This window comes from Heptranchias perlo, unplaced genomic scaffold (assembly GCF_035084215.1).
Source record: "Heptranchias perlo isolate sHepPer1 unplaced genomic scaffold, sHepPer1.hap1 HAP1_SCAFFOLD_50, whole genome shotgun sequence".
Taxonomy (NCBI): Eukaryota; Metazoa; Chordata; class Chondrichthyes; order Hexanchiformes; family Hexanchidae; genus Heptranchias; species Heptranchias perlo.
In genome coordinates, this window is record NW_027139516.1 from 335,026 (window position 1) to 361,470 (window position 26,445).

At 43.9% G+C, this 26,445-nt stretch overlaps 6 non-coding genes across 6 annotated transcripts; 2 read left to right on the forward strand and 4 right to left on the reverse strand.

Moving 5' to 3' along the window:
* Window positions 1-1,504: 1,504 nt before the first annotated feature.
* On the reverse strand, window positions 1,505-1,578 carry trnan-guu (transfer RNA asparagine (anticodon GUU)). The gene has a single exon. It is a non-coding gene; the product is annotated as a tRNA-Asn (tRNA).
* Window positions 1,579-4,440: 2,862 nt separating this feature from the next.
* trnap-cgg (transfer RNA proline (anticodon CGG)) lies at window positions 4,441-4,528 on the forward strand. Its single transcript is given in 2 exon segments — window positions 4,441-4,476; window positions 4,493-4,528. It is a non-coding gene; the product is annotated as a tRNA-Pro (tRNA).
* A 4,821-nt stretch (window positions 4,529-9,349) lies between these two features.
* trnan-auu (transfer RNA asparagine (anticodon AUU)) lies at window positions 9,350-9,422 on the reverse strand. Its single transcript has one exon. It is a non-coding gene; the product is annotated as a tRNA-Asn (tRNA).
* Window positions 9,423-10,554: 1,132 nt separating this feature from the next.
* On the forward strand, window positions 10,555-10,627 carry trnag-ucc (transfer RNA glycine (anticodon UCC)). The gene has a single exon. It is a non-coding gene; the product is annotated as a tRNA-Gly (tRNA).
* A 9,152-nt stretch (window positions 10,628-19,779) lies between these two features.
* On the reverse strand, window positions 19,780-19,862 carry trnal-cag (transfer RNA leucine (anticodon CAG)). The gene has a single exon. It is a non-coding gene; the product is annotated as a tRNA-Leu (tRNA).
* A 4,852-nt stretch (window positions 19,863-24,714) lies between these two features.
* trnav-cac (transfer RNA valine (anticodon CAC)) lies at window positions 24,715-24,787 on the reverse strand. The gene has a single exon. It is a non-coding gene; the product is annotated as a tRNA-Val (tRNA).
* Between the last annotated feature and the right edge of the window lie 1,658 nt (window positions 24,788-26,445).

Consider the following 26,445-nt stretch of genomic DNA (forward strand, 5'->3'; position numbering starts at 1 on the left):
GTTGTGCAATCATCCTGAAATATCTTCAATATCCAATCCAAATTGAGTTGCAAACCTGACGGACCAACACTGGAAAACAAGTCACGAGTGAACGCAAATCATCTGGGACCCATTTTTAGCCTCACCGCACTTTAAATAAAGTGAAATAATTTTGCATTGAAAAGATTTGGAACTTGCATCTGTGCCTTTATCTGTTCCATTTCTTAAAGTTGCTGGCGTCTGATGATGGACACGCCTCTGCTCCCTCGATTAAACAAGAAAGGAGGTGTTTGACGTTGACGGGACCTGTTGGTTTTGAGCTCATCCGTTGCATTGAGTGGGTTCATGTCTTTTAAACGGCGTCAACTTTAGCCCAGCGGTGAACTTCGCAGCAAACAGGTTCATCACCGTCTCACCGCGGGCACTGACTGACACGTTTATCGTTATTTCTTTCAGACCGAAATAAATAGTAAACGTGATTTTAAATTTGCACTGAGTGATTTTTAGGTAGTCGCCTTTAAATGTTTCAAAGGCGAATCCGAATTTATGATAGTCCGGCCATTTCACCAGCCGTGTTGAAAACAAAACATGTCTCTAACTTTCGCGTCTTTTTTCGAAAGGCAAAAAACATATTTCCCGTGACCTCTGAAGGATGGACAAGTACATTTCAGAAAGCTGAAGCAAGTTCACCAGCAATTTAATCCGGCGTCAGACCTTTGCGCCACGCACTCTGAAGACAGGATCCTGGATGTTATTATATTTTTTGAATGTTTCTCAAACACCGTTTCATCGATTGGTTGAATGGATTGGGCTTATCAAATCTCCGCCAGATCCCATCGGGAATGAGACAGCATTGGAAGCAGCCTTCACCCCCAATATCACGCTGGCATTCATCGCCTGCTCTCAGCGGACTGCATTAACAGGGCTGGGAGATATGGACTTTGTTCACATTTGATCAGCAATGTGAATCGTTCAATATTTAATCATTTTTAATGGGGACAAGGTTTCAAAATATTTCATGCCGGTTTCGAACCGGGGACGTTTCGCGTGTGAGGCGAACGTGTTAACTACTGCACGACGGAAACCTGCTGCCTCCAACTCCGTATTAGGGATATAACCCATCAGCCAAACTAATTTCCGTATTGCTGTCCAGGAGCTCATTTCACAGGGACACATTTACTGCGCTGTATTTCGGAAGGCTGCAGAGAAGGATCGGTGGCGATGGTCAGGCAGGGAATCCCAGAGCATCGCGCCCACACAAACATTTCACTGTTTTTTTTTCATGTGCCTGATATCCGACCGCAGTGTAAATTATGGCGAATCAGGCATGCTCAGATGACATTGTTCACAGAGTGTTTTCTTGCAGCCAAATCACACGTTAGAAAACTTGAAATGAGATGAAGAGATCGGAGCCATTGAAAGTGCTCCCAGTTGCTGCAGATCAGGAATTAAAACATGGCACCGGCTTCAGGGCGATCAGAACGAGGCAATGAATCCAAAAGTGGGAAGAAAAAGGTGCCATTTCCGTCCCTGGGTGGTCTCGAACCACCAACCTTTCGATAAACAGCCGAACGCGCTGACCGATTGCGTCACAGAGACCGTCTGATCTTTTTTCTTGCAAGATACACTAAAGCAGCGTGTCACCTAGCCAAAGTTACATGTTGCAGCCACAGAAATGCAATTGTCCACCATCAGTGTTACTTTTCCAGAAACAAAGGATGGGACATTGTTTGTGGAAACATGGGAACGGTCTGGTCTCGCTCACAGCGTCGATATCACCGCCAACCAGCTCTCCTGCAACCGGCGCGCCCACCGGTGCTTTGTCTGTTACTAATTCGCACTGTGGGAGAACCTTCACCACACGGACTGCAGCGGTTCAAGAAGGCGGCTCACCACCACCTTCTCAAGGGCAATTCGGGATGGGCAATAAATGCCGGCCTCGCCAGCGACGCCCACATCCCATGAACAAACAAAGAAAAAGTATTCTAAGCGTCCTGACGCTGATGTCAGGTTTTGATCCCTGATCTGCAGTAACTGGGAGCGCTTTAAATGGCTCCGAACTCATAATTTCATCCACAACATCAGAGTAACTGTTCCAGGGGGACATGCCGACTCAGCTGCGTCTTGGCCGCCTGTCTGGTCAGTCTTTTATTCGACTCCAATTCCGTTTCCCAAAGCGTATCTATAGATTCACAAAGCTGTTTGTCATTTCGGTTCCTTTCGATTTGTCCAGCTCCCGACTGGCAATAATTTGCAAACCTGGTTGCAAACCTCCGCCTTCCATCGTGTCCAGTGATGGGATATGTGGAGAGACTGGAGAAGCTGGGATTTTTCTCCTTCGAGCAAAATAAGGTTAAGGGGAGATTTAATAGAGGTATTCAAAATTATGAGGGGATTTTGATAGAATGGATGGGGAGAAGCTGTTTCCATTGGAAGGAGGGTCGATAACCAGAGGACACAGCCTGCATTTGTCGAGCGCCTTTAACGTAGTAAAACGTCACAAGGTGCTTCACGGGAGCGTTATTGAACAAAATTTGACAATAAGCCACATAAGGAGATATTGGGACAGGTGACCAAAAGCTTAGTCGAAGAGGTCGGTTTTAAGGTATGTGTTAAAGGAGAGAGAGGCGGAGAGGTTTAAGGAGGCATTTCCAGAGTTTAGGTTGCTGAAGGCACAGCCGCCAATGGTGGAGCGATTTAAATCGGGGATGCGCAAGAGGCCAGAATTGGAGGAGCACAGAGATTTTGTTTTATTCGTTCATGGGATGTGGGTGTCGCTGGCAAGGCCAGAATTTATTGCCCAAACCTAATTGCCCTTGAGAAGGTGGTGGTGAGCCGTCTTCTTGAACCGCTGCAGTCCGTGTGGTGAAGGTTCGACCTCAGTGTTGTTAGGTAGGGAGTTCCAGGATCCAACGGCGATGAAGGAACGGCCGATATATTTCCAAGTCGGGATGGTGTGTGACTTGGAGGGGAACGTGCAGGTGGTGTTATTCCCATGTACTTGCTGCCTTTGTCCTTCTAGGTGGTTGAGGTCACGGGTTTGTGAGGTGCTGTGCAAGAAGGCAATCGAGTAACAAGTCGAGCAATGTATTCCGCTCAATCATTGATCATTCCATTCAGATCTTCTGCTTTTCAGCTGCACTTCCCCCCAAACATTGCAAATAATTTTGCTCAGTATTTGTTTCGCTTGTTTAATATTTTGTTCTCCGGCTTAGCTAGATTAATATTTCATTCAAATTATCAATGACAGGGAGCAATGAACAATGAACTAGTGAGCAAAGTTTCGTTTATTATTAAAAAGCAGTGATTCCGAAATTATCCAGGCTGATATGAATGGTATAAGAAGTAGTGATTTCGACATGATTTAAATGCGCAGCCTTCAGAATCCAGAGTCAGACGCGCTACCGTTTCACCACGAGGTCTACTGATGGCATACATTATATATATGTAGATATATATTATATATACTTATTATATACTTAAATATATATGTTTGATGCAGTGTTCCCTTGTGGTTGGGAATAGTTCATTGCACAATAATAATTCAAGTCTGTGAGGCATTTAATGTTTTTTTAATCGCCATTAATACGTTCTGTTGCACACTGAAGGAAATGCTAACTTGTTTGCCAAGTGACAATTAAAACGTCAATAAATCTTTGTGTTTTGTATGTCATGAACTTTTATCCCTTCCCGTTTTACGTACTGTATTTTAGGAGTCTGCTTAAAAGTGTTTAGTGCTTATTATACCAGGAATCTGGTGTAGCCGTTGTTAAATTTAAAAAGGTTTGTAGCCCCTTTCATGCATGAACAAACTCGACCCTGGAGGTTTATGGGGAGCAAGTCCCAACAACATGCTTCCCTCCGAAGTTAAATCGGGGACTTTCTGCGTGTAACTGGTGAACATGATAACCGCTGCACTATGGAAATGAGAAACTTTTCGTTCTTAGCTCTGAAGGAAGTGTCTCGGGAAAACATGAACTGTTGACTCTCTTTGCACTGACTCTTTTCACGAATATTTCATCGATCGAAACTGTCCAAGTCACAGGGAAAAAATGTCAAAGGCATTAAACTCCCGAATTAGCCCCAAAATCTATCAATCTCAGTTTTTAAATTTTCAATTGACCCCCAGCCTCAACTGCTTTTTGAGGGAGAGAGTTCCAGAATTCCACTCCCCTTTGTGTGAAGAAGTGCTTCCTGACATCAACCCTGAACGGCCCAGCTCTAATTTTAAGGTTATGCCCCCTTGTTCTGGACTCTCCCCACCAGAGGAAATAGTCTCTATCTGCCCTGTCAAATCCTTTAATAATCCAAACACCTCAATTAGATCACCCCTGAATATTCTGCACTCAAGGGAATGCAAGTCTGGTCTTTGCAACCTGTCCTCATAATTGCTTATCAAGGATAGCCAACAAAAAGGGATTTACGACGGCTGGCTCTTGAATGCATTGGTTTTTGTCAACGGGCTCGTTGGTCTAGGGGTATGATTCTCGCTTCGGGGTTGTCTATCCAAATATGTGAGAGGTCCCGGGTTCAAATCCCGGACGAGCCCTTATTTTACTCTTCAACTTCCAAAGACAGAAAAGTACCCAAATCACCCCACATGAGTGAAACAATTCCAATGTTTCATACTATTACCAAACACAACTGCCCAACGTGGTTCTGATGAAAGGTCATTGACCTGAAACATTAACTCTGTTACTCTCTCCACAGATTCTGCCTGACCTGCTGAAGGTTTCCAGAATTTTCTCTGTCATCAGAGTATCACTTCCCTCATCACCTAACTACACTCCTCCACTAGATGCAGCCTTGTGGTGCAAGCAGGCTCCTTCGGCACAGCCAGGTGTTCTGCTTTAGGCATTAGTTATAACTATAACTTTTGAACTTGTTCGTTGAATCATATGGCCTTGCCCATTGACCAGAGAGCAGAATGGTGTTTATCTCTCACCAGTACAGTCCTTTCCCGCTGCGTCAGCTTGGAATGATACGTAGCATTCATACAGATCTCACACCTCTCCTGCTTCCCTGTGACGCTGGTAAGACGAATAGCACACAATGCTGTCTGACACACATACACACCAGCTCTGAATGATTTAAAGGCCTTGTTATGATTGTCAGAGAATTGTTTATATCAAAAGGATAATTAAACTTATGAGTATTATGATATCAGCTCCGATCCAAGAGTTTCTGGACTTCAGAATCTACTCGTCTCTATATTAAACATATGCATGCATATAAAATGAAGCAAATCTGACTTATGATTGTAGTTTCATTCTCCCAACAGAGATTTATACTTCCTTACTTAAGAGGCAAATGGTAAAGGTTAATATTAATTCAATATAAAGACTAACTCTTTCCTTACAATACAGATACCCCAAACTAATATAACACCTCAAACTGATAGAGCTTCTCAAATTAAAACAGTACCTCAAACTAATACGGTACCTCAAGCGAATACAATACCTGAAACGGATAGAGAATCTGAAACTAATATAATACCTCAAGCTAATACATCATCTCAAACTAATAAAGTACCTCAAACTAATACAGTACCTCAATCAAATACAACACCTTAAACTAATACAGTACGTCAAACCGATACAGAACCTGAAACATAAATTGATACCTCAAACTAATACAGCATCTAAATCTAATACAGTATCTCAAAGCAATAAAGTACCTCAAACAAATACAACAGCTTAATCCAATACAGCACCTCAAACTGATGCAGAATCTGAAATTAATATTTTTTATTCGTTAATGGGATGTGGGTGTCGCTGGCGAGGCCAGTATTTATTGCCCATCCCTAATTACCCTTGAGAAGGTGGTGGTGAGCCGCCTTGTTGAACCGCTGCAATCCGTGTGACGAATGCTCTCCCGCAGTGCTAATAAGTAACAGACAAAGCAGCGATTAGCGCGCCGGTTGCAGGAGAGCTGGTTGGCGGTGATATCGATGCTGTGAGCGAGATCAGACCGTTTCCATGTTTCCACAAACAATGTTCCTTCCTTTATTTCTGGAAAAGTAACACTGATAATGGACAACTACATTTCTGTGGCTGCAACTTGAAACTTTGGTCAGGTGACACGCTGCTTTCGTGTATCTTGCAAGAAACCGCACCGGTTGGTCTCTGTGGCGCAATCGGTTAGCGCGTTCGGCTGTTAACCATAAAGGCTGATGTTTCGAGCAAGAAAACACTCAATGAACAATATCATCTGAGCATGCCATTCGCAAAAGTTTAAACTGCGGTCGGATAACAGGTACATGAAAAACAGTGAAATGTTTGTGTCGGCGCGATGCTCTGGGATTCCCTGCCTGACCATCGCCACCGATCCTTCTCTGCAGCCTTCCGAAATACAGTGCAGTAAATGTATCCCTGTGAAATGAGCTCCTGGACAGTAATACGGAAATTAGTTTGGCTGAGGGGTTATATCCATATCACAGAGCTTGAAGCATCAGTTTTCCGTAGTATAGTGGTTATCACGTTTGCCGAGCAAGCGAAAGGGCCCCGGTTCGGAACTGAGCGGGAGCATTTTGTAAACCTTGTCCCCATTAAAAATGATTAAATATTTAACGATTCACATTGCTGAATGATGTGAACAAAGTCCTTCTCTCCCAGCCCTGTTCATGCAGTCCGCTGGGAGCAGGCGATGAATGCCAGCGTGATATTGGGGGTGAAGGCTGCTTCCAAGACTGTCTCACACCCGGTGGGATCTGGCGGAGATTTGATAAGCCCTATCTATTTAACCAATATATGAAACGGTGTTTGAGAAACATTCAAAAAATATAATAACATCCAGGATCCTGTCTTCAGAGTGCGTGGCGCAAAGGTCTGACTCCAGATCAAAAGGTTGTGTGTTCACATCACATCGGGGTCACTGTTTCTTTCACCGCTCACATGAGACTGGATAATTCCCGAATGAAGGTTTCAATTGCTTTTTCACACAAAACAAAACAGAAGTTTGGTCTCAACCCTGACTCAGTGCCTCCCCAGTGGCAGGGAGGGGAGCGCCTGATACCCTCATTTATTTCATGCAACAAACTGACACGAATACTGGTATTGATTCAAAATCGACCTGCAGATGGACACACACAGAAAAAAGACAACCACAGAAACAGACAGCAACTACTTGTGTATATATATATATATATATATATATATATCTGTATATATCGCCTTTAACGTGGTCAGACGATTTAAGCTCGGTGAACTTGCTTCTGCTTTCTGAACTGTACTTGTCCATCCTTCAGAGGTCACGGGAAAAATATTTTTTGCCTTTCGAAAAAAGACGCGAAAAGCAGAGACATGTTTTGTTTTCAACACGGCTGGTGAAATGGCCGGACTATCATAAATTAGGGGTCGCCTTTGAAACACTGAAAGGAGACTACCTAAAAATCACTGAGTGCAAATTTAAAATCACGGTCACTATTTATTTAGGTCTGAAAGAAATAACAATCAACATGGCATGATGTGGAGATGCCGGTGATGGACTGGGGTTGACAATTGTAAACAATTTTACAACACCAAGTTACAGTCCAGAAATTTTATTTTAAATTCACAAGATTTCGGAGGCTTCCTCCTTCCTCAGGTGAACGTTTGTTGGAAACGTTTGTCATTTCCAACAAACGTTCACCTGAGGAAGGAGGAAGCCTCCGAAAGCTTGTGAATTTAAAATAAAATTGCTGGACTATAACTTGGTGTTGTAAAATTGTTTACAATAAACATGGCAGTCAGCGTCCGCGGTGAGACGGTGTCGAACTTGTTTGCTGCGAAGTTCAACGCTGGGCTAAAGTTGAAGGACGCGAACCCACTCAATGGAAAGAATGAGCTCAGAACCAACAGGTCCCGTCAACGTCAAACACCTCCTTTCTTGTTCAATGGAGGGAGCAGAGGCGTGTTCATCATCAGACGCCAGCAACTTTAAGAAATGGAACAGATAAAGGTACAGATGCAAGTTCCAAATCTTTTCAATGCAAAGTTATTTCACTTTATTTAAAGTGCGGTGAGGCTGAAAACGGGTCCCAGATGATTTGCGTTCACTCGTGACTTGTTTTCCAGTGTTTGTCCGTCAGATTTGAAATTCAATTGGTATTGGATATTGAAGATATTTCAGGATGATTGCACAACATACCATGTGTAAAGCAACCATCTTGATAACTTCAATCATCACACACTCTACATCGACTCTGCAGAGGCCCCAGCACCCCTTTCAATATTGTTTTTCTTAACTCACAGTTTTCAAAAGGGAATTGGATAAACGCTTGGATGGAAACTTTTTCTGATCTATGGGGAAACAGCAGGCGAGTGGGACTAACTGGACAGCACTTTCAGAGAGCTGGCACAGGCACGATGGGCCGAATGGCATCTGAATGGCGCTGTCCTATTCTATGATTCTATTAATAGGTCAATTTCCACCTGTCACTGAGCCTCTCTAAATGGAGCGCAGTAATCGCGTCCCTGTGAAATGAGCTCCTGAACAGTAATACGGAAATTAGCGTGGCTGAGCGGTTTGAAACTGTGGTTCGGCTCCGAACAGGAAATTTCCTCTCTCGCTTTGATTAGTTTATCAATTATCTCCCCCCTTTCGATCTTAAATGTCTTTATATTTTTTTTGATCTCTTCTTCTCCTGTCATGCCCACAATATTAGTCTCCCTGGTAAATACTGAAGCAAAGTGATTATTTAATATTTCTGCCATTTCGCTGTCATTGCCTGTGAGTTTGTCATGTGTATCCCTTAGTGGCCCTATTCCAATCCTAAATTTTCTTTGGCTGTTGATGTGTCCAGAATACTTCGCTTTTTTGATCTTCCTTTTTGCCTTTCCAATAGTTCTTTAGACTTCTTTCCCAGTCTTTTCACATTCCCCTCTCTCCTTTATTGTCTCTTGTGTGCCTTTTTCTTTTGTTTCAATTTTGTCCTTATTTCTTTATTCATCCCTGTTGTATCATTTCTGGCTAGTTTTTTCTTGCTTTGTCGTGGGATATATTTCTCCTGGACTTTATCGATCATCGTTTTAAATGTTTCCCACTGCTGTTCTATTTCTTTGTCCCGGTCATTAATATGTCAAACATTTCACCATTCAAAACTTCTCAAGTCACATATGCATGACAAAGCCAGTTGCTTTTGTGGGAGGAGCAAATCAACTTGGCAGAAAAATCAGCTGCAGCCCAATCCGCAAATAAAATATTTCCACGTCTTGGTAAAAATCAGCAATGTCAGAAGTGGGATTATAACCCACGCCTCCAGAAGAGACTGCGACCTGAAACGCAGCGCCTTGGAGCGCTCGGCCATTCTGACTACCGATTCCATGCTTTCTTCTGCATTATTTCTGCACTGTTGGCCAGTGATAGCAGCATAAAACTTTAAAATGGTCTTCGCCTAATGTGGGGCTCGAACCCACGATGCTGAGATTAATAGTCTCATGTTCCACCAACTGATCTAGCCAGGCCTGAGTCTGAATAACCGCCTGATCTGTTATTGCAGCAAGCAGGAGAAAGACTCCATTTCAAATGAGGGACAGGATCAACTGTCACTTCGAAAGGCACGGACCAATCAAGGGCAGTCAGCATGGATTTGTTGAGGGGAGGTCGTGTCCAACTGACCTGATTGAATTTTTCGAGGAGATGACAAGGAGGATCGATGAGGGTGGCGCAATTGATGTAGTCTACATGGATTGTAGCAAGGCTTTTGAAAAATTCCCACATGGCAGATTGGTCGAAAAAGTAAAGGCCCATGGGATCCAAGGGAATGTGGCTTATTGGATCCAAAATTAGCTGAGTTGTAGAAAGCAAAGGGTAATGGTCAACGGGTGTTTTTGCGGCTGGAAGGCTGTTTCCAGTGGGGTGTCGCAGGGCTCGGTACTTGGTCCTTTGCTTTTTGTGGTATACATTAACGATTTGGACTTAAGCGTAGGGGGCATGATTGAGAAATTTGCGGTTGACATAAAAGTAGGCCGTGTGGTTGATAGCGAGGAGGAAAGCTGTGGACTGTGGGGGTTCAGGCAATTTTCTGATAAAAAAAACACTCAATCTGTCTCTGAACTTATTTTGAACGAATACGTGTGTTTGACCCGGCACAGGCACGATGGGCCGAATGATCTCCTCTTGTGGACTAACATAATACCATGATACTAACTGTTGTCAGATGGAAAAGCAACACATTCCAAATAAGAGCAGATAGAGGAAACTAGTCTAACAGCATAACAGCACGGTGAGATATTGTATTTGAGAAGGATGAGGAGGGATAGTTTATCATGGTTGGAGTCACATAGGGTATCATTTGTGACTTTGATAAGGACCATTTCATGCTGCGACAGGGGCGGAAACCGAAATGGAGAGATTCAGCCCGGGCGCGGCCCCATCGTGTGCGGTGAGACGGAGGGGGGTGGGTGGAAGCAGCATAAAAGTTTAAAACGGTACTCGCCCAAGGTGGGACTCAAACCCACTACCCTGAGAGTTTTTAAAGTTAAGGGGGAGCAGCCACTGTCTGTGTCTCCAGCTGCAATGGAAAGAACACATTCCAAGTCCGAGCAGAGAGAGCACACCATTCAGCTACCCATTGTGTTACATACTATGCCATCGGTTTCCGTAGTGTAGCGGTTATCACGTTCGCTTTCCACGCGAAAGGTCCCCAGTTCGATCCCGGGCGGAAACATTATGTTGGAACTTGGTCTCCACAAACAGACAGATCGATTTTCTTCTCCTGCCAAAAAGGGAGACAGTGGCTGTTGCCGTATTCTTTGTCACCTGCATATTTTACTTCATTAAACAGATAATTTTGAGTGAGAGAAAACTGATCCACAGTGACGCTCTTTTCAAGTTTTATTCCCTTCTCATCTGGAAGGATATATTGGCTTCGGACAGAGTGGCTTTTGAAAGGAGTTAGTCCGGTGGGATGGACAAACCTTTTCCAATGGTGGGGGACAAGGGAATACGAACCAACCATCCACCAAGTTCTCCCGAATTCTCCGGTTCAATGGGAAACCGGCCAACAAAAGCCCTTTCATTGACCGTGGAGGTTCAGACAATTTTCTGATAACAAAGCGCTCAATCTATTTCTCTTGTCTATTTCCCTATGTTTCCGGATACTGTCTGCATCTCTGCCCTGTGTTTATCTCACTATGTGTCCACCTGCAGGGTGGTTTTTGAACGAAGATGTGTGTTTGTCTTCTGTTATTTGCATTAAATAAATGAGGTCATCAGGTGCTTCCCTCCCGACCAGAGGCAGACTTTCGAGCAGGGTTCTGTTAATTGTGAAGACGCAAAGAAAACTTGAATTGCAGAATTGTTCAAACCGGCTCTCAGGGAAAAAACTGTGACCCCGACGTGATTTGAACACACAACCTTCTGATCTGGAGTCAGACGCGCTACCGTTGCTCTACGATGCCTGGGTGTTTTAATGGGTGATTGTTTCTATCAATGTTTGTCAAGCACCGCTTTTGAGCTCCGAGATTGGTCGAATGGGTTGGCTTTCAAATCCCCGCCCACTCCCACCGGATGTCAGGCAGCATCAGAAGCATCCTTCACCTGTCAGGGGCAGCATGGCGCTCGCTTCCATCGCCTGCTGTCATCGGACTGCAGCAAATCCAATTACATTCATCCTGCACCCAGAATTATCACATCACAGGAAAAGGATGTGGGAAACTGCTCAAGTTACAGAACAGGAGGGGAAACTTCTAAAAAACACTTAGACTTTCGGTGATTCGACTTCGATTAGAACTGCAAAAAAGAACGTGTGAAAATATAAACTGTGGGTGTGATGTTTATGTCTGTCGGAAACTGCTCAAAATACATAACAGGACGGGAAACTTCTGAAAAACACGTGGACATTCGATGTTTGGACTTTGGTTAGAACTGCAAAAGAGAACGTGTGAAAATATAAACTATGGGTGTGATGTTTATATATAAAGTGAATGTTAGCGGATTTCTCCCGTTACTGTCGCAACTATGAGTTGTTAATCCATCAACAATAACTTCCGCTAGATTTTAGCCCGAGTGGTTACAAAATAGCAAGTTTGGTAGATTGACTTACAACAGAGTTGTACCACAGCTGTCTTCAACATTACATTCAACAGGATTATTATTATAATACAACTGTCTACAGATTACATTAATGTCAAGCAATCAACACAACCTGACCTGTCTGCGAATCCAGATATATCAGAACTGACCTGTGCTGACTGCCTGTGGCAATGGACTTCTGACTGACCCCTATTGAGAGCTCTAACATTTGAGAAGGGAGCATGCCCTATCTTTATACGATTCGGTTACATTGTTCTGTACGTAAACACCACTGATCTTAACTCATGATCGTAAACCATCCGACTTTGCTGACTCTCAGAAACCACCAAGGATTGTTTCATGTCTTCGTGTTTATTTAGCCTTTCTCCGTCATCAGGTTTTATATGCTTATACTAGGTTAGTACAACCTGGAGATCAGGTGTCCAGGACACCCAAGTTTCTGTGGACATCAACATTTAATAGTTTCTCACCATTACAAAAATATACTGTTTATCTGTTCTTCCTACCAACGTGAATAACCTCACATTTCCCCACATTATGCTCCATCTGCCACCTTCTTGCCCACACACTAAAACTGTCTATATCCCTTTGCAGACTCTTTGTGTCCTCCTCACAGCTTACTTTCCCACCTAGCTTTGTATCATCAGCAAACTTGGATACGTTAAACTCGATCCCTTCAGCAAGTCATTAAAAGTCTTCGATCAGCATATACATAGTAAACGGGTAGTAAGAGGAGGGGTAAGACCGATTAGGGACCAAAAAGGAGATCTACACATGAAGGCATAGGGCATTGCTTAGGTACTGAATGAGTATTCTGCATCCGTCTTTACCGGGGAAGAAAATGCTGCCTAAATGACAGTAAAAGGGGAGGTAGTTGGGATACTGGATGGGGTGAAAATTGATAAAGAGGAGATACTAGAAAGGCTGGCTGTACTTAAAGTAGATAAGTCACCTGGTCCGAATAGAATGCATCCTAGGTTGCTGAGGGAAGTAAGGGTGTAAATGACAGAGGTCCTGGCCATAACCTTTCAATCCTCCTTCGATACAGGGTTTGGTGCCAGAGAACTGGAGAATTGCAGATTTTACACCCTTGCTCAAAAAAGAGTGAAAGGATAAACGCAGCAATTAAAGGCCAGTCAGTTTAACCACGGTAGTGGGAAGCTTTTAGAAATGATAATCCGGGACAAAATCAATTGTCATTTGGACAAGAAAGCCACTGTGGCTTTCTTGGCAAATCTTGATTGAGTTTTCTGATTAGTTAACAGAGACGGCTGATGAGGGCAATGTGGTTGATGTTTTGTATATGGCCTTTCAAAAGGCGTTTGATAAAGTGCCACAAAATAGGCTTGTCAAAAGGGGCGATAGTGGCTGCTTGCTTATTCTTTAAAAGCGCTTTCTTTTATTTCACTCAACAGATAACTTTGAGTGAGCGAAAACTGATCCACAGTGACGCTTATTTCAAGTTTATACCCTTTTAATCTGAAAGGATATATTGGCCTTGGAAGGAGTGCAGCACAGATTCACCAGATTGTTACCAGGGTGCGATGCCTTAAATTATGAGAAGATGTTCTATAAACTCGGCTTAAAGTCACACAAGTCACACTGCAAAAAGTTTTCATTTTTCTTACATACATTAATGACCTGCACTTGGGTGTACAGGGTATAATTTCAAAGTTTGCAGATGGCACGAAACTCGGGAATCGATCAAACAATGTGATAGATACTATCAGACTTCAGGAGGACATAGACAGCCTTGTGAAATGGACTTTATTAATCGGGGCATAGAGTAAAAAAGCAACAAAGTTATGACAAACGTTTACAAAACACTGATTAAGCTGCAGCTGGAGTATTGTGTTCAATTCTGGGCACCGCACTTTAGGAAAGATGTCAAGGCCTTGGAGAGGGTGCAGAGGAGATTTACTAGAATGGTAACAGGGATGAGGGACTTCAGTTATATGGCGAGAATGGAGAAGCTGGGATTATCCCCTTGGAGCAGAGAAGGTTAAGGGGAGATTTGACAGAAGTGTTCAAAATAATGAAAGGTTTTGATAGAGCAAATAAGGAGAAACTGTTTTCAGTGGCAGAAGGGTCGGTAACCAGAGGACACAGATTTCAGGTAATTGGCAAAAGAGCCAGAGGCGACATGAGGGAACATAATTTACACAGCGAGTTGTTATGATCTGGAATGCGCTGCCTGAAAGGCCGGTGGAAGCAGATTCAATAGTAACTTTCAAAAGTGGATTGGATAAATACTTGAAAAGGAAAATAAATTGCAGGGCTTCTGAGGAAAGAGCTTATGGGTGGTGAGACCATTGGATAGCACTTTCAAAGAGCTAGCACAGGCACGATGGGCCGAATGATCTCCTTCTGTTTTGTAACATGTTAAGTGTTGCTGGACGGAGAAGCAACACATTCCAAATCAGAACAGAGACAGGAGAGTAAGTCAGTTCACCATTGCTGTTAATGAAATAGTAGCAGTTTCCGTAGTGTAGCGGTTATCGCGTTTGCTCTAACACACGAAAGGTTCCAGAGCATAAATGTTATGTTGAAACTTGCTCTCCATAAAAATCCAGGTAGGAGTTTTTTTCTCCTGCCAAAAAAGGCGACAATGGCTGCTCCCTTATTATTGAAAAGCTGTATCTTTTACTTCACGAAACTTTGAGTGAGAGAAAACTGATCCTCAGTGATGCTCATTTCAAGTTTTATTCCCTTTTATTCCAAAAGGGTATATTGGTCTTGGAAGGAGCGCAGCCCAGATTTACCAGAACGTTAGCAGGGCTCGAAGGGTTAAATTATGAGCAGCGGTTACACACTTGTATTCCCTGGAATTTTGAAGGCTTTTTAGGATTTTGAAAGGTAGATAGACAAAACCTTTCCGCTGGTGAGGGTGTCTAAGACAATATCACAATGTCACAATCTCTGTTTAACGAGTGAAAACGGCCAGACGCATCACTGTGAGTGTCAGAGACGAGTCTCAAGGTGCCGCGTCCTGTACAGTGAATGTCAAAACTTTTTAAAGTTGCAGAAAGTGTTCGGGGTTCAGATACACAAACCTCCAATGGGAATGAGATTTTGTCAGAGGTTGCAGCCTTCCCTACTTCTCTTGCCCTTTGTGAGGCACCTGTTCCGGTTTAAATTTACAAACTGGATGAGTTGGTGATCACGGTATAGCAGACTCAGCGGTCCCGGGTGAGAGAGAGAGAAATCAGCCCGGGCGCGGCCACAATGTGCGCGGTGACACTGCACGGGAGGTCAGGGGGAATCAGAGCTTGGGTTCTCCCCTGAAAGCAACAGAAACAGTTGAAAAGAGCATTCGCCTAACGTGGGGCTCGAACCCACGACCCTGAGTTTAAGAGGCTCATGTGCTGCCGAATGAGTTGGCCGGGCCTGGAAGTTGCAACCACTCTTGTCTGTCGTCTCAGTGAACTCGACCCTGGCTGTCCATATCATTGGCTGTGATTATCTCTGTGTCTCTGTCGACCTGCAGGTTGATATTGAACGAATCCGAGTGTTTGTCTTCTGTTTTTAACATTAAATAAAAGAGGGCATCAGACACTTCCCTCCCTGACACTGGGGAACAAGTGAGACAGACTTGTTATTGTGAAAACGCAAATGAAGCATTAATTGCGGAATTATACAGACTCATATCAGCGCCAAAAGTAGCTTCACAATATATACACCCCAATAAATAAATAAATAAATGATACAAATAATACAATAATACATTTGTAAATAACAGAGTCACGAAACCAGAAATGTTATTTGTACCTAATGTAAACACTCCCAGATGTATTTGAAAATCTGCCATGGCTTCCCTGGTGGTCTTGTGGTTAGAATTCGGGACTTTCACAGCTGTGGCCTGGGTTCGATTCTCGGTTCGGGAATTTTGCTTTTACAAAAAACAAACGCAAGTTTTGTCGAATCATGGCAAATTTACCGCACAGAAGGAGGCCATTCTGCCCATCGCGTCCGCGCCGGCCGAAAATAAGCCACCCAGTCTAATCTCACTTTCCAGCACTCGGTCCGTAGCATTTTACGTTACGCCACTTCAGGTGCATATCCAAGTATTATTTAAATGTAACGAGGGATTCTGCCTCTCCCACCCTTTCAGGCAGTGCGTTCCATACACCCACCACCCTCTGGGTGAAAAAAATTCCCCTCAGCTCCCCTCTAATCCTTCCACCAATCACTTTAAATCTATGCTCCCTGGTTATTGACCTCCCTGCAAAGGTAAATAGGTCCTTCCAATCGCCTCTATCTCGGCCCTTCATAATTTTGTACACCTCAATTAAATCACCCCTCAGCCTCCTCCGTTGCAAAGAAATCAACCCCAGCCTATCCAATCTTTCCTCACAGCCAAAATTCTCCAGCCATGGCAACCTCCTCGTAAATCTCCTCTGTCCCCTCTCTCGTGCAATTCCATCTTTTTTGACCAGTCTGTCAATTGGGACCTTGTCAAAAGCCTTGCTAAAATCTATGCGGACTACATCAAAGTACTCCAGGTGTGTTCTCACCAAACCCTATTTAATTGCAGCAAGACTTCCTTATACTCCAACCTCCTTGCAATAAGGCCAACATACCATTTTTCTTCCTAATTGCTTGCTGTACCTGCATGTTAAATTTCTGTGATTTATTTACAAGTAAACCCAACTCCCTCTGAATACCAACATTTATTGGACTCTCACCTTTTGAAAAATATTCTGCTTTTCTATTCTTCCTACCAAAGTGGACAATTTCACATTTTCCCACCTTATACTCCAACTGCCACTTTCTTACCCAATCACTTAACCTGTCCACCTCCCTTTGCGTCCTCCTCACGGCTTACTTTCCCATCTATCTCTTTATCATCAGCAAACTTGGATCCATTAAACTCGGTCCCCTCATCTAAGTCATTAATATAGAATGTGAACAGTAACTGCAATATAAATTGTCCGCCCAGGATCAAAAGCAGGGCCGTTCGTGTGTAATGCGAACTGGTAACCACGACACCACAAAAAAACCGCTGGTGACTTATACTGGACAGAGGGGAACTGACCAGTCACCTCTCTCTGCTCTGATTGGGACAATTTTACTTCTCTTTAAACAACATCTCTCCTGTCCCACACTAAAATCATGGAATAGAATCATAGAATATTACAGCACAGAAGGAGGCCATTCGGCCGTGTTGTCCTGCCTACTCTTTGAAAGAGCTGTCCAATTTAGTCCCAAAAAACCCAGCCTTTTCCCCGTCACCTTGCAAATCAGTTCTCTTCAAGTACCTGTCCAATTGCCTTTTGAAAGTTCCTATGAAAGCTGCTTCCACCACCCTTTCAGGGAGTGGCTACCAGATCGTAACAACCCTCTGTGTGAAAAACAAAATCTCCTAATTTCCCCTCTGGTCCTGAAAGCTCTCAATCCTTCTCCACGGATGCCTTTTTACAACCATTTCATTCATCAAAACCACACAAGTTGCACAGGAAAAAGGCTTCATTTTCAAGTAATTAACGTTCCGAAGGAGCTCCCTAATTTCCCTCCCCTAACCTTATGAATCAGAGCATTCTCGTCCGGATCCTTTTCCAAATGAACCGGCCTCCCCCCGCCTCAGGAAGTAGCCATTCTGATTCTGTGACTGTGGCCAGCTTTGTTCGGGCAGTTGGTTTGACAGGGACCTCACACTGCACCCTCCTCCCGTGTTTTCTTCCACATCCGCAGATTGGAGCCGGGGCCTGGACTGATTTTTTTCTCTGTCTCACCCGGGGCCGCTGAGTCTCCTACTCAGATCACAAACCAGCTCTCCTACACCCGATCACCAACTCACCCAGTTTGTAAATTGAAACCGGAGCAAGTGCCTCGTCAGAGGGTAAGAGATGGAGGGGAGGCAGCAACCTCTGACAAAATCTCAGGCTCATCAGAGAGGTTTGTGTATCTGAACTCCTAATAAACTTCTGCTCCTTTTAAAGTTTTGAACATTGCACACGACGCGGCACTTACAGACTCGTCTCTTGTACTGACAGTCAAGCAAGCGGAGGGTTCACTCGCGAAAGCAGAGTAATAGTTTAAAACAGAATTTGCCCAAGGTGGAGCTTGAACCCACGACCCTAACAGTCTCATAAGCTACCAACTGAGCTAGCTGGGCCTGCTTCAGGTTTTCCATTTGGTCTGTTATTGCAGCGAGGCGGCTGCTGGCTCCGCCCCAGGGGCTGAGTTCAGAATCACAGAAGGATGCAGCTCAGAAGCAGGCCATTGGGGCCATCGCGCCCTTCCATTCGACCGTGGAGGTACAGGCAATTCTCTGAGAAACCGGTTTGTCTATTTCCCGGTGTTTGCCTGTCTCTCTGGCTGTGTTTATCTCTGTGCGTGTGGAGCTGCAGGCTGATTTTGAATTAATAAGTGTGTTTGTGTCTGTTTCTTGCAATAAATAAATGAGGGAATCAGACGCTTCTCTCCCTGACGCTGGGGAACTAGTGAGGCAGAATTCAGAGCATCGTTCTGTTTATTGTTGAAAAGGGAATGCAAAATGATTTCCGGAATTACTCAGACTCCTACCAGCGCTAAATACATGGAAAACCCCGACGTGACTTAAACACGTTACCTCCCGATGTGGAATCAGACGCGCTATCGTTGCGCTTCGAAGTCTGATGGCAGGGACGTGGATGTTTACCTTCATGTAATTTTCTCATACACCGTTTCATTTATTTCAGATTACCAAATCCCCGCCCACTCCCACCGGGTGTCAGGCAGCCTCAGAAGCAGCCTTCACCTATCCGCGGCAGCATGACTGCATCAAATCTAATTGCACACACCCGGCACCCAGAATCATCACATCACAGGAAAGGAACTGCTAAAAATCAGAACAGGACAGGCAGCATCTGAAAAAACGCTGAGACTTTCGATGTGTGAACTTTGTTCAGGACTGCTAACAAGACGTTGTGAAAATTTAAACAATGGATGTGTATAAATGGATGTCATGCTTCTTTATAAAATGAGTGTTTATGTTATGTGTGTCATTTATAAATTTATTTTGATTATTTTTACAATATGATATATCTCGTTATAAATACATATGATTGCATCTGTGACACTTATAAATACATTTGGGTGTACCTGTTTGGTGATTATCAATATATCTCTGTGTATCTGTGTTATGTATTAGTGTGTAATGAAAAATAAGACATCGAGGACTGAAACCGATGGTTTCATTCTTCACGTCGTTTAGCAGGATGAAATTACTCGGCCATGCAGGCGACCTTTTTTGTCTTCATTCATGGGATGTGGGTGTCAATGGCAAGGTCAGCATTTATTGCCCATCCCTAATTGCTCTTGAGAAGGTGCTGGTGAGTCGCCTTCGTGAACTGCACCTTTCATTGACTGTGTCATTGACATTTTCTGGATAGGGAGAAACTATTTCCGCTGGTTGGGAATTCTAGGACGAGGGGGCGCAGTCTAAAAATTAAATCTGAGATCGATAGCTTTTTGCCAACCGAAGGTATGAAGGGATATGGGCCAAAGGCAGGGATATGGAGTTAGATCACAGATCAGCCATGATCTAATCAAATGGCGGAGTGGGCTCGAGGGGCGAAACAGCCCACTTCTTGTTCTGATGGTACATTTCCCCAAGTGTCTGTTCTCTGTAGTTTTTGAATGACCACCTTGTGTTTCCAGCATATTTTCGTTGAAGCTCGGTTTCGGGATGAGCCGGTGGGCTTCAAAACGTGCCATGGATGGAGACCGGATTGGTTATTGCGGGAAGAGCAAATCAACTGGGCCGAAAAATCAACTGCAGCTCAAGCTACAAATAAAATAGGATGTCAGAAGTGGGATTCGAACCCACGCCTCCAAAGGAGACTGCGACCTGAACGCAGCGCCTTAGACCGCTCGGCCATCCTGACTGATAAATCTCTTTTTCACTCGCCACCCTTTCCACATTGAGAGCCCCCACCCCCCCCCCCCCCCCCCCGCCACCCGGAGAAAGTTTCACTCACTCCAGTGCTTGGTCAGATAAATGCTGCTGGAGAGGCTCGGTGAGCGCGATGCCACCTCCCCGGGTTTTCCTGAACCTATTGTACTTTATTCCTATTTCATCACGGGAATATCCGCAATCAGGAACTAAAAAGAATTAAAAGCTGAATCACAGAGAAAGAGAAATCCATGTTACATCTGATAAAATTCACAACAGTGCTCCCTGATGGTCGAGTGGTTAGGATTTAACGCACTTATAACCGCGGTCGGGGTTCAATTCCCAATCAGGATACTAACGTTTGAACAGTTGTTATATTAATCGCATGAAAGTACTCAAACTCAGTTGGATGAAAAAAAAAACAATCATTGTTTTCATCGCCATTAATTAACCAATAACGTTATTTTGCAGAATGAAAGGCTACTGAGGGAAGTTGAAAAACTTTAATAATTTCTTTTGTGCGATGAACTTTTTATCCCTTCTCATTTTTCACACTGTATTTTTAAGGGCTCGGTTTAAAATGTTCAGTGCTCGTGAGACCACGGATTTGTGATAAATTTAACAAGACTGGCTATTTCACAGAGGGAAAAAAACTTGCCCCGACATAATGTTCCGGCCCAGGATCCATTTGCGTGTAAGGCAAACGTGATAACCACGACACTACGGAAACCTTTGCTTTGATTATCAGCCATAAATTAGAATGACTGCAATGATTCTCTTTCATAACTATTCAATTGATCGAAGTTGCACAAGTCACAAAAGAAAAATGTTCATTTCAAAGTTATTAAACTCCCAAATGTGGCCCGCCTTGTTGGGACAGGGATTAACCCTGACGTCACAGCCTCAAATAAACATATTCTCAACATTTCCATTGGGAACAGGAGGAGGCCATTCAGCCCCGAACACCTGCTCCGCCCTTCAATTAGATCAGAGATGATCTGTACCTCAAATCCATTTCTCCGCCTTTGCTCCCGATCCCTCGATACCCTGAACCAACAAAAATCTACCGATCTCAGTCTTGAAAGCTTCAATTGACCCCCAACATCCACAGCCTTTTGGGGGACAGAGTTCCAGACTTCTACTGCCATTTGTGTAAAAAAGTGCTTCCTGATTTCGAACCTGAATGGCATGGTTCTAATTTTAAGGTTATGTCCCCCTCGTTCTTGATTCCGCAGAGGAAATTGATTCTCTCTCTCTCTATTCTATCGACTCATTTAAACATGTTAAACACCTCGCTCAGACCGCCCCTCAATCTTCGGTACTCGAGGGAATACGAGCCCAGTCCATGCAGCCTGTACTCATAATTTAACCTTTTTTAGCCCCGGTAACATTCTGGTGAATCTGCTCTGCACCCCCTCCAAGGCCAATCTATCCTTCCTGAGGTGCAGTGTCCAAAACTGAACGCAGTTACTCCAGACGCAGTCTAACCAGAGCTTTACATAACGGTAATAAAACTTCCACTTCGTAATATTCCAGCCCCCTCAGATAAAGGCTAACATTCCGTTCGCCTTTTAAATTATTTTTGTATCCGTCCGTTAGCTTTTACTGATTTATGTAAATGAACCGTTAATTCTCTCTGCTTCTCCACAGTTCCGAGCTTCTTACCATTTGGAAAATACCCTGACCATAGGTCCAAAGTGGATTACCCCACATTGAACTCCATCTGCCAGAGTTTTGCCCACTCACTTGATCTATTAATGTCCCTTTTCAACTTTCCACTCGCATCCACACTACTTACTGTACCACCTAACTTAGTGTCATCAGCACACTTGGATATACCACTCTCTGTTCTTTCATCTAAGTCATTCATAAATATGGTAACAAGCTGAGACCCCAGTTACAGATCCCTGGGGGACACCACTAGTCGCATCCTGCCAATTGGAGTTTGTACCCATTATCCCTACTCTCTGTCTCCTATCTCCTGAGGAATTCTCGACCCATGTCAATACATTGCCTCAAGTTCCATGCGCTTTCATTTTTGCCAACAGTCTCTTGTGTGGAACCTTATCAAATGCCTGTCGGAATTCCATATAAATAATATGATAGGAACATAGGAACAGGAGTAGGCCATTCAGCCCCTCGTTCCTGCTCCGCCATTTGATGAGATCATGGCTGATCTGTGATCTAACTCCATAAACCCGCCTTTGGCCCATATCCCTTAATACCTTTGATTGCCAAAAAGCTATCAATCTCACTTCTAAATTTAGCAATTGAGCTGGTATCAATTGCCGTTTGCGGAAGAGAGTTCCAAACTTCTACCACCCTTTGTTTGTAGAAATGTTTTCTAATCTCGCTCCTGAAAGGTCCGGCTCTAATTTTGAGACAAAATGGTGGCAAGTTCGCCAGACATCTTGGACAAAATAGCTGTAATCACGGCGGCAATCTTGGACAAAATGACGGCAAGTCCTTCACGGCTGTTCGACAGGAACAGAAGGAGGCCATTGAGCTCCTCAAGCCTCTTATATGGGAACTGAAGGCCATTCAGCCTCTGAAGGCTGTTACACAGGAAAAGGAGGAGGCCATTCAGCCCCTCAAGACCGGTACATCGTTACTGGAGGCCGATCATCCCCTCAAGCCTGTTACATGGAATCAGGAGGAGGCCATTCAGCCCTTCGAGCATGTGATACAGGAACCTGAGGCCAATCAACCCCTCAAGCCTGTCAAATAGCAAAAGGAGGAGGTCATTCAGCCCCTCGAGCCTGTTATCTGAGAACTGAAGGCCATTCTGCCCATCGAGCCGTTTATACAGGAACTAGACGCCAATCAACCCTTCAAGCCTCTAAGGTAGCAACAGGAGGCGGCCATTCAGCCCCTCGAGCAACTTACACCAGATCTGGTGGCCAATCAGCCCCTCAAGCCTGTAAAATAGGAACAAGAGGAGGCCACTCAGCCCCTCGAGCCTGTTATATGGGAACTGAAGGCAATTCAGCCCCTCGAGCCCGTTACACCACACCTGGAGGCCAATCAGCCCCTCAAGCCTGTTACATAGGAACAGCAGCAGGCCATTCAGCCCCTCGAGCGTGTTATACGGGAACTGAAGGCCATTCAGCACCGCGAGCCTATTACACTGGAATAGGATTCGGCCATTAAGCCCCTCGAGCTTGTTGCACTGGAACAGGAGGAGGCCATTCAGCCCTTCGAGACTGTTATAAAGGATCTGGATGCCATTCAGCCCCTCGCGCATGTTACATAGGAACAAGAGGAGTCCATTCAACCCCTCGAGCATGTTAATGCAGGAACAAGATGAGTCCATTCAGCCACACGAGCCTGTTACACAGGAACAGGATTAGACAATTCAGCTCCTCAACCTGTTCCGCCATTCAATTCGATCATGGCTGATCTGTATCTTAACTCCATCTACCCGCCTTGGTTCCTTAATTATTAATACCCATGCCTAACACAAATCTGCAATCTTCGTTTTGAAATTTCGTATTCACCCCAGGACTCAACAGAATGAAGTGCTTCCTGACATCAACCGTGAACGGCCGAGCTCTAATTTTAAGGTTATTCCCCCTTGTTCTGGATTCCACACCAGAGGAAGTAGTTTCTCTCCATCGACCCTATCAACTCCTTTAATCATCTTAAACACCTCAATTAGATCACCCCTTAATCTTCTATATTCAGGGGAATAAAGCCTAGTCTATTCAACCTGTCCTCATAATATAACCCTTCTAGCCCGGCTATAATTCTGGTGAAACTGTGCTGCATTCCTTCCAAGGCCAATATATCCTTCCTGAGGTGCAGTGCCCAGAACTGAATGCAGTTCTCCAGATGGGCTCTAACCAGAGCTCTGTACAGCTGGAACATAACTTCCACCCCTTTATTTTCCAGCCCTCGAGAAATAAAGGCCAACATTCTATTAGCCTTTTTAATTATTTTTGTAACTGTCCACTAGCTTTTAATGATTTCTGTACTTGGACCCTAAATCTCTCTGCTCCTCCACAGTTCCGAGCTCCTCACCATTTAGAAAATTCTCTGATCTATCTTTCTTAGATCCGAAGTGGATGACCTCACATTTCCCCACATTGAACTCCATTTACCACAGTTTTACCCACTCACATAATCTCCCAATATCCTGGGAATGCTTGGTGATTTTGTTTGGTTGGAGAATGCTTGAAATCAGATTGTTATTTTTAAAAGATTCGAAATGATTTTTAACTTGTACAGTTTGAACAAGATCATTATTCCCCGATCAATAAAATGTCTGTGTTTTTCAGATAGCGGCGACAGTTCAGAGATAGTTGCCTTTTTGTCTACTTTAATGAAGTGAAATTTTGCTGATTTAAAATCAGCTGTATTTCTTAGCTTGAAAAAGCAGCTCCTCTGTTGGTGAGGCTTCATTCCCAATGTATCAGTGTTTCCGCTTATCCTGATATCAGTGCAACATTTGAAGGGTTCCAGCCCACTCGTTCGATCCAGTGCCGAATAGTGCTTGCTCTTCAGAGGGTGCCGCGGCTCCGGTTCGATTCCCGGTCAGAAAAGCAACTTTTGAACACTTGTTATATTAGTCGCATGAACTAATTGAAAGGCTGTGGCAAGAAAAAAAAACGATCATTGTTTTCATCACCATTAATTAACCGATAACGTTATTTTGCAGAAAGGCGACTGAGGGAAGTTTGAAATCATTTCTTTTGTGCGATGAACTTTTTATCCCTTCTCATTTTACACACTGTATTTTGAAGGGCTCGGTTTAAAATGTTCAGTGCTCGTGAGACCACGAATTTGTGTTAAATTTAACAGGACCGGCTCTTTCACAGATGAAAAAAACATCTGCCCCAACATAATGTTTCCACCCGGGATCGTACCGGGGACCTTTCGCGTGTGAGGCGAACGTGATAACCACTACACTACGGAAACCTTTGCTTTGGTGGTCAGCCAGAAATTAGAATGACGGCATTGATTCTCTTTCATAACTATTCAATTGATCGAAGTTGCACAAGTCACAAAAGAAAGATGTTCATTTCAAAGTTATTAAACTCCCAAATGTGGCCTTGTTTTGACAGGTGTGGGACCTGGCATCACAGCATCAATAAAGCATATTCTCAACATTTCCATTGGGAACAGGAGGAGGCCATTTCGCCCCTTGAACCTGTTCCACCCTTCAATTAGATCAGAGATCATCTGAACCGCAAATCCATTTACCCGTCTTTGCTCCCTATCTCTCGATACCTTTACCCAACAAAAATCTATCGATCTCAGTCTTGAAAGCTTCAATTGAACCCCAGCATCCACAGTCTTTTGGGGGACAGAGTTCCAGACTTCTACTGCCCATTGTGTAAAAAAGTGCTTCCTGATTTCGAACCTGAATGGCATGGTTCTAATTTTAAGGTTCTGTCCCCCTCGTTCTTGATTCCCCAGAGGAAATTGATTCTCTCTCTCTTTATTCTATCGACTCATTTAAACATGTTAAACACCTCGCTCAGACCGCCCCTCAATCTTCGGTACTCGAGGGAATACGAGCCCAGTCCATGCAGCCTGTCCTCATAGTTTAACATTTTTAACCGCGGTAACATTCTGGTGAATCTGCTCTGCACTCCCTCCAAGGCCAATCTATCCTTCCTGAGGTGCAGTGTTCAAAACTGAACGCAGTTACTCCAGACGCAGTCTAACCAGAGCTTTAAAAAACTGGAACATAACTTCCACTTCTTTATATTCCAGCCCCCTGAGATAAGGGCTAACATTCCGTTCGCCTTTTAAATTATTTTTGGACCCGTCCGTTAGCTTTTACTGATTTATGTAAATGAACCGTTAATTCTCTCTGCTTCTCCACAGTTCCGAGCTTCTTACCATTTGGAAAATACCCTGACCATAGGTCCAAAGTGGATTACCACACATTGAACTCAATCTGCCATAGTTTTGCCCACTCACTAAATTTATCAATGTCCCTTTGCAACTTTCCACTCGCATCCACACTACTCACTGTACCACCTAACTTAGTGTCATCAGCAAACTTGGATATACGACTCTCTGTTCCTTCATCTAAGTCATTGATAAATATGGTGACAATCTGAGACCCTAGTTACAGATCCCTGGGAGACACCACGAGTCGCATCCTGCCAATTGGAGTATGTACCCATTATCCCCACTCTCTGACTACTATCTCCTAACCAATTCTCTACCCATGCCAATACATTGCCTCAAGTTCCATGCGCTTTCATTTTTGCCAACAGTCTCTTGTGTGGAACATTATCAAATGCCTGTCGGAATTCCATATAAATAATATCATAGGAACATAGGAACAGGAGTAGGACGTTCAGCCCCTCGTTCCTGTTCCGCCATTTGATAAGATCATGGCTGATCTGTGATCGAACTCAATGTACCCGCCTTTGGCCCATATCCCTTAATACCTTTGATTGCCAAAAAGCTATCTATCTCAGATCTAAATTTAGCAATTGAGCTGGTATCAATTGCCATTTGCGGAAGAGAGTTCCAAACTTCTACCACCCTTTGTGTGTAGAAATGTTTTCTAATCTCGCTCCTGAAAGGTTCGGCTCTAATTTTTAGACAAAATGGTG